This window comes from Columba livia, chromosome 2 (genome assembly GCF_036013475.1).
Source record: "Columba livia isolate bColLiv1 breed racing homer chromosome 2, bColLiv1.pat.W.v2, whole genome shotgun sequence".
Lineage (NCBI taxonomy): Eukaryota > Metazoa > Chordata > Aves > Columbiformes > Columbidae > Columba > Columba livia.
The window spans coordinates 94,709,257-94,723,251 of record NC_088603.1 but is presented as its reverse complement, the minus strand read 5'-3'; the positions used below and the strand labels follow the sequence as shown (position 1 = coordinate 94,723,251).

The 13,995-nt window shown below is 36.4% G+C and overlaps 1 protein-coding gene across 21 annotated transcripts in view; it reads right to left on the bottom strand.

The window, feature by feature from the left end:
- LOC102098626 (poly(rC)-binding protein 3) overlaps nucleotides 1-13,995 on the bottom strand; it is a 524,682-nt gene that overhangs the window by 209,682 nt on the left and 301,005 nt on the right. The window contains exon 1 of one of the 21 annotated variants that reach the window (XM_065052859.1): nucleotides 4,397-4,446. The exons of the other annotated variants lie outside the window; for them this stretch is intronic. The gene's annotated coding sequence lies outside the window, so the exon portion shown is untranslated. Of the gene's footprint in view, nucleotides 1-4,396; nucleotides 4,447-13,995 lie in introns of those variants that run through there. 21 annotated transcript variants of the gene reach the window in all.

Below are 13,995 nucleotides of genomic sequence, written 5' to 3'. Positions count from 1 at the left end.
CAACATCTACAGGCTTTAAATGCATTGTGTCTTATTTTTAACTCATTTCAACATTCAATCTAAATTTTTGCAAAAGTCTTCCCACAGATGAAGACACCTTCATTTAATAGTCTCTGCAGTTGGACAGAGCCATGACTTTCTGTGTTTATTTACAGTATGTTCAATATTTGAGTCGAATATCACCTAGCAACTGCAACACGTAGCCTTTTTCACTCTTACACCTAATCCTAAAAGGGCCTATGTACAGACGTGTAATTTGCTTCCTGTGAGTAGATCCTGCTGAAGGGGATGAAGTTATTAATATTTAGCTTTTTATATGAATGAAATGAATCAATTAGAACAGAAATACATTATTTCTAATTAGTGTTATAATAAAATATTTTTGTACCATATTTCAATTGTTGAAGTGCATTCAAAAATATTCAGAGAAATCTCGCCTAGAATGAAATTCTGTTCATTTTACATTACATTATCTTAGGCACAAATAGATTAGTATTATTCAACAGTTACTTTGTTTAGAGGATAGGTAGATATATATACATGCACATGTCTATGTACAAGACAACATAATAATAGCTCTAACCTATTCAACTAGATTCTTCTTAATAAGAACATGCTAGAAAGGTGGTAGGTAACTAAAGGGACACTGCTCACTCAATGTTTCTATATATTGATCTATGTTTAAAATGTTTCCAAAATATTCCTGCAGTTAAAATGTTATTAAAATATATGTCTCCTCTACTAAGAGGGCAGTCTGGATGGAGGGAGACAAAACCACCCTGGAGACTGTTTTCTTTGTTTTGTAAGCTATGGGGATTGAAAGAATTCTTCTGAGGAACAGAAGATTTTAGGCATTTTCAGTGATTGCCAATTTACAAGGACACTGGAAAACATGAAAACAGAGGTGACAGATAGTACACGTCTTGGCTACAAACCAAGATGAAGCTGGATGATCTGATTTGAAGCCTAAGAGGTTTGATGGCATCTTGTCCGTGGGACTAGAGATTGCTCTGTGGCAAAGGTTCCCCTTTGGTGCTGACGTTCTGTTGGGTGCATGCCCTGGATTACCAGCTTGTGACGCTATCTCACAACTAAGACTGGTGCTCGCCGTCCTCTAGTCAGGCAGAACTATGCATTTATATTTTAATTTGTTCATGGCCACTATAAATGCTAAGACTTAGCGAAACCAAGGCCACTAGTGTACAGATCTTGCAGTCTTATGCAGTGACTCTCATAGCTGCTTCTATTTGCAATTCAACTACTGTTCTCAACTGCTGCTCATTTTTTTAAAATGAGTATACATTTATAGCTTTTGAAGACAGGTTATTTTCTCAAACTCTTCTATAGTGTACATTGGCTTTATTTCTTCTATATGCAAGTAATAATTACATAGCTTTACCGTAACCTCAATTAAAAAAGAAACCCAAATCATGCTACATAGTGCCAATACCATTATTTTAACCTGGATCTGCTCTTATTTGCACTGACAACATTACTACTATTATAAAGAGATGCTGCTCTGTATCTGAAGCATCTTGATCTGAAAAATAGTTGTGGCTATCCCTGATAATTAAAAAAAAATGTCTATATTCTGAAAAATGTATATTATTTCTCAGACTCTGAGTGCATAAAAGGTTATTCCAGAGCACCTTCTGTAAGCGTGTATCAAGATGAGAAAGCAAAATCAGAAGACATTATTACTACCGTGCCAATTATATTTGACACGCGAGGCTGTGAAGTGCATTCCCTGGAGAGTCAGAATTACATGATAAAAATCACTCAGAGAGATCACCTATCACTTGACCCAAATAGCTGCTGAGAGTTCAGTTTATCAACACTATTTGATCACAGCAAAAGACTATTGGTTAAAGTAATCTTCCTGGTTGTAAGTCCATACAGTAATGTTGTCCAGACGGGCTGTCACTACCCCATAAACTCATGCATCACAAGAAAAAGCTGATGGTCTTGGTTCAACCCTGCTTAGAGTGACAGCTTGTCACTGTTACAAATAGTAACTAAACAGCTCTCATTTTGTATATGCATAATTCAGCTTCTGTTTTTTTTTTTTTTTTTTTTGTTTTGTTAATGAAAGCTTCATGCCCACGTGATGTAAGAACTAACATGTCATGACACATCTTTTTGTAGGTACTGCCGGCCCAGGGCCCCTTATGTGGCTCTTGCATCGTTGCTCTGTGTAGGCCAAACTCCACTATTCATCAGGCCTTGTTTTTCACCCTGCCTTTGACAAGCCGAATGGCAATATTCATGTGGCCTGCCCGCCCATCACAGTCTGATTTGTAACCTAACTGCTCAGCTGTCAGCTTCACTGCAGGCCATGTTTTATTTTAATAAAAATTGTGGGAGTGAGACAGCTTCTTAGTACAAACACAGTGGAGGCCTTGAGCTTGCCTAACTGAATCCATTAAGGCTTTATTATTAACTGATCTTCAGGATCTGTTTAAATATCAAGTGTTAGTGATCTGTCACAATGCTGAGAATAAGTTTAATTGGCTTTTGTTATTTTTTCCTTTTGAGGGTCAGAAGAACAGAGTGGGATTAATGGTCTGCTACTAGAAAGGTAGAAACCTACTGTAACAACCCTAGGGACTAAACACCAGCCTGTTGAGGACATTCACACAATTATTAAAACCTAAAAGTTGTAAAGCATTTAAATGAAACAGGGGTAGTGTAATGAGGAACAGGAGACTGGGTATGGTTAACACGCAGCTAATCATGACAGACAAATTATTATTATTTTAAATTTCCAAACAACTGTTGTACAAAACCCAAATGTTTGAAAATAGCTTTCTCAAAAAAAAATGCTAAACTCGCATCAGTCCATTCACTTGCATTTCTCTAATGGAAAATGCAAGGTCCTGGGTTAAAAAAATAAGGATCACTCAAAGTGGAGGAATGCAGAATCCTTGTAAAATCTAATTCATACAGTAAAATGAAGTAAAAAAAAGTATAATTATATCTATAGGAGACAACTAGAATTAGATTCCCAGATCAGTGACATCACTGGTTCTGACAAGGTGAATTTATACAAGCTTTTACAAACAGGATGTCCAATTTACCTCAGAACAAGCTTATATTTTTCTGTTCCTTCTTTTCAATCTGATGACATTTCACAGACTGCTGTACCATTAGCAAATAGGTTGCTACTTTCTGAAAAATGGCTTTGCCAAGCTCAGAATTTAACAGAGAAATACAGTTCAGATTCTGTGACACCTAAGTTTAAAAATTCACTGTCATCAGGCTAAGTATTGCTCCAAGAAAATCAGGAGGTAAACATAAGCCAAGGTGCAAAACACCCTGTAAAAACTTTACTCTTTTATGTCATGTTTTGCCTTACTGACATAATGAGGTTGCAAGGGGTAAGAACAAGGTTTAAATTCTTTCCATTATATAAGATAACTTTATATTATGAAAAATGTTTTGCAGGTCTTGTTTAGTTCCATAAATGTTTCTGAATGAAATTTTGATGATTGATGTTTTCTATTGACTCACACAAAGCTGCAAATCACTGCCTGTCTTCTGCTTATAGCAGGATATATACATGGGATGTGTTATTAATTTAATCTATCGGCAAGAATATTTAAAATATCATACCTTTGTTTTTAAAAGGTATAAAGTAAACTACAGGTCTGATTCTGCAGCCCTGATCTTGTGTCTCGTTATCTTAGACACATTTGGTATATATTACAAATGCTAAGTGTGATTTGAAATCATTAATTGCCTTCAATAAATGTTTTTGCCTTTTCATATATTGCATAAGGACCAACAGAAAAAGACTGTTTGCTCAACTTAAAATTAATTTCTTTTTCTTGAACCTCTATCATAAAAAAAGACAAAGAATAACTAAAATAAACATGACTCGAACCTCTCTAGGGAGCAGTTGATTTACTGTTGAAGACTGCTTTCTGTGTCCTGCACTGCCCCTTGCTGGAGCATCATACAAATGTGAAAGAGTAAATTCTAATAGCATCACTAATTAAAACGTATATCAGTTTCTGAACTACAAAATAATCTTAAAATATAAGGATTGTGCAAGCACTTATTCAACAGTTCATTATCACACATGTGAACTTCTTTTCAATAAAACTATTGGCATTCTCATTTGCCCAGACTAATTTTAAGCCATATAGAGTTGATGAACACTGCTAGCTTTTTCTCCGAATGCTTTCTCATAAGAGATTACTATTGAAAGAAGAAAACCATTAAATTAAATATTGCTACTTTACTACTAATGAAAAGTGGCAAGGAAACCAAGGTAAGCAGATACTTTCCTAAGAAAAAAAAAGATGTCCAAGATGTACAGTACATGTGAACATGATCCATATACAGAAATGAGAATAAGAAAAAAAAAAAGAACGCATTTAACAATATCTCTTACCTCTGAAACTTTCACAGCGTTTCCTATTATCCTTCAAAAGTGCATCTGAAGAACTGGCATCTGTTCCCTTTGTGTTTGTGATTGGTCATAGATTCATTCGTTCATTCACAATGTCATTGCAAGCTTGAAAAAATGAATACACTTGAGTACTTGTGTCTGTATTCCTGGTTCTGGTGTTTGTTTGATTTCTTTTAAATTTTCTATCATGGATACTACTGTACCTTAAAACAAGAGCATGTTTCCACAAAACTTTGGAAGGTCATTTGTATGCACAACTGTGTGTGTAGAAAAACTGAACTACATGTTAGAAGCTCAATGAACACTTTCCCGCATCAAAGTAAATCCTACCACAACATATCTTCTAACCAAACTATTTGTAATACCCCTCAGCTAGTCATAGTTTATTCAATTTATGCTGGTATTTTTCATTGCATCCTACATGCATATATTAGCTTCAGAGAAGTTATTCTATACATCAGGTTTATGTAAGCTGAATGCAAGTTAATCTCTCCTTCCTTTTAATGGGGACAATCACTGTTTTGGTGAATGAAGCCAAGGCTTACCTTGAGTTCTCTCTATGAAACCACACATCCTCATTTTTCAACAAATAGTAAAGCACTTTGGTACGCTTGGTCTTTGCATTGAACTGAGTGTCATCATTCCCCTGAAAGCTGGGGGCAGTGTAAAGGGTCAAAACGACTAATCTACACTTGAAATATTAACTCCAATTTAAAAATGCACAGGAGAAAGCAAATAAAGAATCATAGTCAGCTAGTTACTTAAATGTCTTTCTTTTAAGAGCTCACAGGAAAAGCCTGAGGGAAGAGCCTAACCCTGGCCATACTGACAGCAGAGCATCTTCTGACTTCATTAAAACTTTGATTTAACCCTCAGACTTTTAAAATGACCTGGGAATTTAGCTCAAAATATAACGCAGTTGAGTGGCAAGAACAGGAATTGAACCATACCTCTTAAATAATTCTCCATGCTAACAGATCTGTGGGTGGTAAGAACACTAAGGGAACAGGAAAGACTAAAAAAAAAAAAAGTGATATTGGAAATGAGCACCACAAAGAACCTGCAGCTCTTTAAGAACTTAGAAAGAAAATAAAGACTAAAATATTAGCTTTGGTCTGCTCCTGTGTGCAGTCCCAGGTGTTGATTTACCCATTGAGGCTGACAGAGGTCCGACACTCAGCGGTTCTGTTTTCCTGCTCCTGGTCCAGGAACACATTGGGATGCAGAAACAAAACTGCAAACAGCATAGGGTGTTGCCTTTTCTTAGTTCACACACATCCTGCAAGTAGAGGGAAGCTCAACATGGATATTTAAAGTGTCAGCTCACTGCCACAGCTGATTACACGTCTGCTCCAGAATGGAGCGTCATCAAAGAAAGAAGAGTCTTATGTGTCATACAGAGTGAAAGTCTCTACATGAAAGCTAAGTTGAAGCCTGCCAAACCCACCAAATCCGTTTCCAGCAAGTCTGCAGAAGAACAGTACTGTGAATAAGAATCAGGATGCTACCACAGATGCAGTGTGGCAAAAAGGATGACAAATAAGTCTCAAGGGTAAGACTATGTTTCTGTGTTTCATCTGTATAAAACGAGGCAGGCTAACTTCCAGTTTACTCGTAAGACTTGACTGAGGGTGACAGAAGTACAATATATTACCTCTATGTTTTGCACCAGTGCAACTGTGGCTGGAACACTGTGCCTATTTCAAGCATCCAAATTTCAAGAGGGATCCTGAGAAATTGGACAAGGTTCACGACAGAGCCTAGGGAATGATTAAAGAATTAGAAGACATGCCTTCTAGTGAAAGACTCCAGAAGGTTAATCTACTTAGCTCATCAAAGACAAGGTTAAGGGGTTGGGACTTAATCATAGTCTCACATCTAATATGACAAGGGGAGGTTTGACAATAAAAGAGTTTACCTCATGCCTAATTACCAAAGGTCCAGTGGTTGAAAGCTGAATATAAATAAATCCATTAAGGACAGAAGGCAGATTCGTTTACTAATGTATTTAATTTTAACCAAGGAGGGAAATTAACTACAGGAAAAAAGCGCTACATTTTGCCAGTGATGTCAAATCAAGATTGATGTTTTTATAAAGAACTGCATTTCAGTTCAAGCACAGCTACTGGATACAGGCTGCACTCTTTACCGAAAGATATAAATAACACAGAATGAACTTACAGAAATGAAGTCATCAACATATTGTAGCGATAAGTGCCATATTTTCTAAATACAGCAAGTCCTTTAGTTTTGCCTAAATCTGAATTAATAAAGATGTACACAGAAATCTGAATTATTAAAAGGGCATAACAAGCCGCAAATTGTAGCTGGAATTAAACATTTGAATTTAGCCAAGTTAAAAAAAAATGTACACAACATCCACTTCATTAATGGCTGTGTTCTGAGAGACTGTTTTGTCACAATGTCCCCCAAATCATTCCCAGTTACTGATTTGCAATATCCAAGCAGATGAATGTGGCTCTGATAAGGATGAACGCTTCAAAGTTGAATGATTCTCCACAGCTGTCTGACAGATAAGCTCCTGAACATGTCTGACATTATTGGGAAAATACAACAGAATAATTGAAAAGGATTTTTTTTTCTCTCCTGCCTTTGCTAATGATAGAAAATACGTGCAATGTGAGTGGTTTTTCTTTCCAGGTACAAATGAATCAGCTGTGTCAGGACAAATTTTGCCATAACAAATTACTTTTACATTTTCTTTCTGTTCTGGTAAGACAGACATGTTGGTGAGCAACCTCTTCTGTTTATTCATACAAACAGTCTACAGTGGTAGCATGGTAGAATTTTGATGGATGTGTAACCTCTGACTCAAGAGTATTAGGGTATACCCAATTTAGGTTATTGTGTGATTTTCATTAAAAAATAGAAACATAGAATAAATACATTTATAAGTGTTTCAGCCTTTAACCTAAAACTCCTTTATATATGCCTTCACCTTCACCAATAGCCTTCAGGCCTGACTTTCACAAAGAAAAAAGTATATTCTTTAAATCATATCAGCATAAGGTAGTCAACTTTTTGTCAGACTAAAGGAAATTTTACAGCAACCTGACGGTCCTTACATTAACCCAGATCTATGCCAAAATCTACCTTTTGCTTATTCAGATTAACTTTTATCATCTGCTTATCATATCCTGAAAATACTGAGATTCAGATTGCAGAAATGTCCATTCCTCTTTTGTGTCAAGCCTGGAAAAACAATTGCCAGCCAAGAGCAAGATTAATACTGTTACCTTAACACAAAAAATGGATTTTATTCTAGATAGCCAATCACTTTTTTAATGTACTTTTGATTAAGTTTTATAATTTGTTGCCGTGGGAGGAGAATCTAAAAGTATGTTAGAAATACATTATTTCTCATTTACGCATACATATACATGATTACAGTATGATTCTACATCCCCTTAAAGTTAACTGTGAGAGCAAGATTCTTTTCTCCTGTTTGATGTGATGATCAGAGCAACAAGCAGAAAGGTGCCGTGAGTTGATGCCTCATCTCAGTCTCTGGGGTCTTTCCAAAAGGACAGGGAATGGTGTGTTGCTATAGGGCTCATGAGAGGTTCATGGTGCAGGTTTACACCCCAGATAAAGTCACAGAGATGGGTATAACTGTGTGAAATGAACACAAACCCAGCACTAGCCCATGCCATGGATGTTGTCCAAAGCATTTAGACAGCTGCAGATCTAAAAGATTTCCCTGTTGTGAAGAGCAATCCATTTTTCAACATATTGTGTTTCTTTTTCGATGTTGCTGTTTATTAATTTGACCTTTTTTTTTTTTTTAAAAGTTTACAGCTAAATCGCTATGTTTTGTCACATACTAATAGGATAGGCTTATCAAGAGAGACATAAAAGCAGCTGGTACTTTGTGAGCAATCTGCATCACTCCAGGTTAGTAAAAAAATATACCAGTTACTACAGAGCTTAGGAAATGAAACATTGATTCAAGGCAGTAGCACTAAGAGCTTTAGAGGTTTAATGTTTTACAGCCGTGGAGGTGTATGTTTATATATTTCTGAACTGCTTAAAGCAGTGGGATGCAATATCTTAAGCCTTAAGGATCAAGCTTATTTTCAAAAGTTCAGGGGACAATAACAAATGCTGAGACAGTTTCTCTGTTATTCTGAGCTAGATTTGTGAAGATGTAAGATGAATTCAGGATATTTTTACATTGGATGGTTTGACTGTCACAGATTTTTTTCTTCCAGATGAGCTTATGACTTCCTGTTTTGCCATATTTTTCTATTTTTTTTTCTTCAATTATTGTGTGTACAATGTAGCCTCATAGCATCACGGCAGGGCTGGAAAAGGACAACACCAGAAGTAAGAAGCCCTTTTCTGATGTGTTATTCAAAGAGGGTTGCATGCAGGGAGCTGTGCAAAGGGTGAGGTTGCAAGGTCTACCTGAGCAGGTTTTACCAAGTTTTGTGCCATTTCAATGAATTGAAGTGGTTTGCTGTGGATGACACTCAGGTTGGCACAAGGTAGGTGGTGTGAGCTAGGCATTAAGAGGTAGGCTTTTTGGGGCTGAAGATCTGCATCTAAGCAGCAACAAAATGGTCAGTTCGCATCAAATCATACCCTGAAACTATCCAGAATGTTTTTTTCCTGTTGTTAAAGTGAACTAACTCATGGAGGAATCCTCCTGGAGGAGTCCAAGGAACACCAGACCCAAAGCAAGTGAATACATTTAACTCAGAGATACTAGGCGGCAAAGGCATAACAAAAGAATATTAAAAGGATAGACAGATACAGGGAAGAAAGCATTTAATTAAGAGATTTTTTTGAGAGGTCTCTGTTCAGCTCTGCCCAGGAAGAGAAACCAGGAAAACCTGTTATGGAACAGCATCAATAATGTAAGCAGAGGCTAGACGTAATTTCCAGAGAAGGAAAAATGAGAAGTAAATATGAATTTGAGTGTAAGGATGAAAATGTGTGATTTAGGTGACATTGCATATGTTAGTAAAGCTACACAGAAAATAGGAAGATACGTCCACACTGCTTAAGAAACAGCACGAACATGTGACATATTCTTTCCCCATCAGGTTACACAAATATGCAAATTTAACAGCTAGTTGTTGATTTTTAGTTACTTATAGTGGAGACATTACAACTAGTACACTCAAACTAATATTTTGTAAACCACAATTACTAGATAACAGGCAATAAAGAGCCCACATATAAATTCTTGTGTCAAGAGAGTCAGGCTCTATGTAAGTATACAAACATAGCATACAAGAAGCTTGTTAAAGCCAAGGTCTTATGAATAGCGTTCTATCAGGAAACCTCATAATAGAGAGTAAGCTAGTTACTACCCAGCGAAAATATATCTGACAATACACTGTGAAGAAGCCTGGATATTGATATGCTACGTGTGAATCCAATAATAGGGAAGACTATCAAAAGGTTCCAAATTTCAATAACATCTGTACTAGCTGAGTTAATTGGAAGTCTTACTCATAACCTTTTCTGAATTTTTCCTCTCCTTGCAATGATCTCTTATTTTCTTGCTTGTTAATGGAACAACAGGTAGAAATTTCCCAAGTGACAGCTGGCACTGCAGTCCGGCTTGTAAACACAGAAGAGTACATTACAGCCATCCTCTGCTAAAGCTATTTGTTCTGTGAACACAATTTGCGGTCTTCCTGACCAGCTCAAAATAATCTCAAATACAATTTTTTTTTTTTTTTTTGCTATTAGAAAAGCAGAAAAAAAGAGCATGGATTTTTTTTTCTTTGAAGGAATTTTTTTATTCCACAAAGACCTGTTTCAATTTTTCTTAAAATTTAATAATCTGAAAAAAAAAAAAAAGCCACTCGTAGATATTGCGCTGTAGAGATACATTGTAAGGGAATAGAATGATACATTGGTAGAGAGAAGCAAACATTTAATTAGGAGATTTTCTTCTGTAAGGTTTCCATTCAGCCCTACATAGCAATACCAAGTAGAAAAGACTGTAAAGGGAGAGCATACAGTAATGCATACGAAGGCTAGACATCTGCAGTCTAACACATGTTCAGTTTGGTTTCTTAATTACTCATATGAACTTTCAAGGTGAAAATTCTTCTATTTCAATGCAATGCTAATGGTTATCCTGCATCCCTAGAATTTAACTGCAGCCTGTGATTTTAGTTTGGAAGTCCTGCCTTACATTGCTGATGGTCTTAACCCTGAGTCTTTTAAAGCAATGTTATTTTAATCTTACACATAGAAAATTCATAAAAACAAACAAAACACAAACCAAATTAAAAAAAAAAACAAAACAAAAAACAAACCCAAAAAAACCAAACCAACCAAACAATTAAAAAACCCACCCAAAATAAAACCCCCCACAAAAAGCACATTCCCTCTGCAGACAGCTTTGATGATGTGGCTGTGTGCGCTTGCTGACCTGGGTGCTGCTGGGTGTGGGTGCCGGTGGGAGAAGTGTGTGCTCCCCTCTGCCGTGGAGGGGAAGGCCAGATGGCAGAGCTGACCCCAACAGAGCTATAAGACCTTCCTGTGTCCTGTGCTTGCTCCCTGTGTGTATGCAAGTATACCATGAAGCAACCTTGCTAATGATCAAAAACCTCAACATGCATCACTGCAGCTGCCTTACTATTAATGTGAATGGCAAATTTGCACCTGCAATACTATAGTGTAAATCTCAAGAATGCCATGATACACTGTACAGCACCATTCATCTACAATGGTAAAAGAGGGTAAAAAAAACAACCAACCAAACAAAACTCTGCCCCATGCAAATATTCCTTCAGAAAATACACTTTCTCCTCTTGGAGACAGTATTTTATTGTTTTTGGGGCTTTACTGTTATGGGTTTACATTTTTTTAAATGAAAGTGAGTAGAGTATAAATAGAGCACGTATATTAGCTTTCAATATATAAATATTTGTTTGCCCTACTTTTTGGCATAAAAGGAGTTAATTTTAAAAATAAGAAACATGACAGGATGTTTTCCTTTAATTCAGAAGGAAATCTTTTGTCATTCTCAGAAATCCTGCCAAATTTGAATCTTTAATTCACAGTAGAAACTGCTCCAGTTCCTTGTAACATGATTCAACAGTGGTGCAATGGGAACTCTGCCTCACAACAGGAGAGACAACATGACAGAGGAACATTCTGCAAACTCAGAGCAGTGTCACAGTGCTAGTGAAGCAGGCAGATCCAGTTTCTTTGTTGAAAGTCAGTTTTCATCCCAATCATCTAAAATTTAAGGTGAAACTTGTAAAACAAATTAAAACTGCAGCATTCCCACACAAACCATACATCTAATGATTCAACATTAAGCCCCAAACTATTAATGGATAAATTTCCAATGGTCAGAAATGGTGGAAAACCTGCTTAGCATTACCTGTTGTGCATGCTTTTTTGGTATTTAACATTTTCCTATGTTTCCCTGCTTTCACTGTGTTAGGTTACAATATTAATGTTCTTTTAATGAATCTTGTCTATGTGAATTAAATTATACTTGAGTTCTGAAGGATTCAGTTGCTGCATTATTTTTCATATTTTTTCCTCCAGATTACTTATTTTTCCTGAGGAAAAAATGCTTCAGCGAGAAGGTGTTGCCACTAGCTCTCAGCTGCATGAAGAAAAGCTTTCAGAGAAGTACTTGGAGCACCCAGTTTAGATAAAGATAAGTTCTATTTGGAAAATTTTGGATAAGAAGGTTATCTGTTGACCAGCTGAATGACAGTCAAGAAAATGCAAGCATCCTCCACAAAGAATGGTTGTATCAGAGAGAGTGCACTAACAAAATGAATAAGAGCCTCCTATTCAGAATCATTTGCAAAGTTATTGTACCAGATAAGAAAGAGATGGAGTTCAGGAGTATATGTCTTACAAAACATGATTAAATTCCTTAATCCTAGAAGTGATGAATATTTACTCTTGAGCTTTTAAATGTATGTGAAGATTTACATACATTTATTCCAATAATTCAAGATTTGACGAAATACTGATACAGCTTGTAAGCCTTCCCTCGTGAAAGCACAGCTGAACGGCTGAAGCAGCCTTCTGCCAAGACAGCTGACAGTCAATACATAAAGTCAAAAGAAATCAACAAAACATTTCTTTTTCTGGCAAGATCTCTGCTGTACATCAGGACTCCTGCTGCATTGGGGGAGGTGCCCCATCAGAGGCGCCCTGCTCTGCACCTTATGTTCTGTTGGGTGGGTCTAGTGAAACCCTGACACATAGATGAGGACTCAGCACAAAGGGGAATATCTTAAACACACAGCTCCATGAGCGAGGAAACTTGGACAGCATGTTTTTTTGGAGGATATCAGGCACCGGACCAACTCACTAAGGACGTGCAACTTCTCCCAGGGTGCTGGCACTGCCAAGGTTGTCCTCTTGGTGTGGTGTCTGCTTCTCAATAAGGTATCAGGAAACTATCAGGGTCTACCATTTATGAAACAAAGATAAATGAAAAAGGTAACTTTGTAAATGACCAAAATGGTGGAAAAGTTAATGGTTACACCAGAACCAGAGAAAATCAAAGAAATTAGAATCATTGACACTCTCACTCTCCTAATCCATGCAGGATGTAGAAGTACTTGCAAAATACAAGTAATAAGACTATATTTTTTTACTTCTTTGATTATTATGGTTGCTGGAATGCATTTATTTAATTTTTAAGTAACAGCATATGATATATAATTTGCAGACAAAAGAAAGCGAAATAAATTCTTTAACTAAAAGTTACATTCATAGCTCTTATCCCAAATTGGGCTGCTTAACCAGATCATTTGATTTATAGTCAGATTTGCTCCTCTTTGAGGAGGAAAAATGGGATTGCAAATATAGATGTCCAGCTATGCTTCAAAGATGGTGCATTTCTTCTAGACTCCTATGACCAAAAATAGTCAATACTTTGGTGTTTTATATCTATGCAATAAGAAAACCGTGAGTTTGATTTGCAAACCAGAGACGTACTTGGAGACCCCTCATCTGCATTAGTACTTCTGAAGAGCGCAATTCTATGCAAGCAGAGGAGCTTATTCTTTGTTCTCTAAATATAATTTCCTTTTCTTCTGTATTTTATGGCACTGGAGGATTCTGCCTCCTTATTGCTGATCTTGCTGTAACACATCACAAAGTGTGACTGCACATCTGTGGGCATTAGAAGTGCTAACACTTCAGTCTACATTTCAGCAAGTGTTACCTTCAATAAGCATGCTTCACTGGAGACAGCAAGAATATGTTTTTGTGAAACTAATCTTTTGGAAAAAAAGAAATTGAGCCATTTTGATAATATAATTCCCACTTAATATTAAATATCTACAATACAGATGTCTACAGTCAAGCTAGTATCCTATGTTTTTTTTAGAGTCAATGAAAATAAATAAAAAACTTGTAAGGTATGATATATGTGACTATTTTAAACACATAATTTAGAATGGAATTATTTCTATTCAACAAGTACTTATTATTCTCTATGAACTGAAAAGGTGCTAACTGAGAAGCTTGGTTACATAAATATTTACACTTGTAAACATTTATTTTTGGTATTGTGACTCCCACCTGCTGAAGAAAACCTGTGCCTTAAAGGGCTG